The sequence below is a fragment of the Eschrichtius robustus genome, chromosome 2 (assembly GCF_028021215.1).
Source record: "Eschrichtius robustus isolate mEscRob2 chromosome 2, mEscRob2.pri, whole genome shotgun sequence".
NCBI lineage: Eukaryota > Metazoa > Chordata > Mammalia > Artiodactyla > Eschrichtiidae > Eschrichtius > Eschrichtius robustus.
In genome coordinates, this window is record NC_090825.1 from 19,143,927 (window position 1) to 19,146,341 (window position 2,415).

General features: G+C 33.4%; 1 pseudogene; it reads right to left on the minus strand.

Moving 5' to 3' along the window:
- Positions 1-1,628: 1,628 nt before the first annotated feature.
- Positions 1,629-2,183, minus strand: LOC137755936 (vacuolar protein sorting-associated protein 29 pseudogene; annotated as a pseudogene).
- Positions 2,184-2,415: the final 232 nt, after the last annotated feature.

The window sequence follows — 2,415 nt, forward strand, 5'->3', positions numbered from 1 at the left end:
TACAGTATCTTACTTAGGATGCTAAATAAGTCTTGGAAGGAAATGCATGAAGGAGAATAGGAAAGTAAAAGAAAGAGAGAAAGAAGGAAACAAGAAAGAAAGAATTTTTAAACTTAGTACTCTTTCTAACAATACTGCAGATATAGGAATTAGCATAAGAATCTAACCACTCATTTTGCAACAAAGGAAAATTGTATGAAAGATGCTAAGTATTTTGCCAAAGGTCATGTATTCGATTCCTATTACTGCTACAACAAGTTACCTCAATTTTAGTGGATTTAAACAACACAAATTTATTTATTTATTTATTTATTTATTTATTTATTTATTTATTTATTATTCTTTAGGTCAGAAGTTCAACATGGGTCCTAATGGGCTAAAATCAAGGTTTTGCCAGTTCTTTTTTCGGTCTTATAGAAGAATATGTTTCTTTGACTTTTCAAGCCTCTAGAGGTTGTAGACTAATACTCTTTTTGTCATTTTTTATTTTTCATTTGGTGGTTCCCTTGGAGTCTGCAACATACATTTATAACAACTTTAAGTCCACTTTTAAATAACACAGTACCACCTCACAGGTGGTGCATGTACCTTGTAACAGAGCATACCCAATTTCTTCTTCCAGTTTCTGATAACATTGCTGTCATTCATTTTACTCATCTATAAACTATAATTTCCAAATACATTGTTGCTATAACTATTTGAACAAATTTTTATGTTAGATCAATTAACAATAAGAAAACTAAAATACTTTATGAATTTGTTCTTTACCACTTTTCCTTTTTTATATAGATCCAAGTTTCTGACCTGTAGTATTTTTCTTTCACTCCTAAGAATTTTTTTAAACATTTTTTTGCGAAGTGGGTCTACTGGCAACATTTTCTCTCAATTTTTGTCAGAAAAAGTCTTTATTTCTTCTTCAGTTAGGATAATTTCACTGAATCCAGAAATTTAGATTGGTGGGTTTTTTCCTTTCAATGTTTTAAATATCTTACTTGCATGGTGTCTGAACACAAGTCTAATGTAATTCTTATCCTTGCTCATTTGTAGGTAGGATGTGTATTTTCCCCCTCTGGCTTATTTCAAGATTTTCTCCTGTCTTTGTTTTATTTGCAGTTTGAATATGACATGCCTTAGTATAGATTTGTTGTTATTTATTCTGCTCATTTTCTCTGAGCTTCCCTAATCTGTGGTTTCTGGTCTCTCATTAATTTTGGAAATTCCTCAGCTCAATTTTTTTTTTTTTAATGAAAGTTAACTGTTTGTTACTGGAGAAGAGAAGAATGTCTACAGAGAAAATCTAGATTCTTTCCCCTCATGCACTACTTTGGTAATAAATTTCCAAATATCAACTATGAAGACATTTACAAGGATAAATTTTTCTTAACATGTGACCATTTACTGTGTGGTGGACATTTTTTCATAGAAATCATATACTTAAACTAAATATAATCTTATAGTTTATAAGAAGCTTAGAACATTGTATTAACAGAAAACAAGATTATGTTTTACTGCAAAATATTATAAAAGTGATACAATTTTGTGGCTCTTAAACGTTTAATTACTTGAGTTGAACAGGGAAATGAAAAAAAAAAAAAACCAACAGAAAAATCATCAGGACACGCCTCACTTTAAGATTTTTTGTATTCGATTCGTTCTACTTTCACGATGTCTCTAATTAGCTGATACACAGAAGTGACAACTGTAGAAGCCTGGATATCCATCAACACAAATGAAGGAATAATGTTTGTTTCCAAGGCATTATATGCTCCAGTGGCAGAACCTGGATTAATGTAGACTTTATTTTCATGCTCAAATACTTCAAATATTTGTGTGTGTCCTGAAATAAGAATATCCACATCAAACTGCTTCTGCAACAGGGCTAAGTTGGCCATATCTCCCCATGGAATAACTTGATGTCCATGGATCAAACCAATTTTGAACTGCCCAACAGTTAACAACTTTCTGGTCTTAATAATTCAGATTCTTATTGAAGTCTCCTCTCACAATATAAACATCACCAGCCAGAGTCTGGAGATAGTCATAACTCTCTTTGGTACAAAGGTTTCCAGTGCAGAGAGTGTGCTGAATCTTTCCTGGCACCAGCGGTTTTTTGAATTTAGCTGGCAAACTGTTGCTCCGGTGTGGGATGTGCAGGTCTCCTAATACCAGCACCAACATCCTGTCACTGGACTCTGCTCAGTCACCACCACCGCTGCCGCCCTCCCTTCCTCAGACGCCTCGGCGTCTCAAATATTTTTCCATCCCTTTCTCTCTTCTTCTGGATTACATGTATTACATTGTTTATAATTGTACCGTAGTTCTTGGATGTACTTTCTGATTTTTTTTCACTTTTCTCTTGCTTTTCAGTTTGCGAAGTTTCTTTTGACATGTCTTTTAGCTCACTGACTCTTTCCT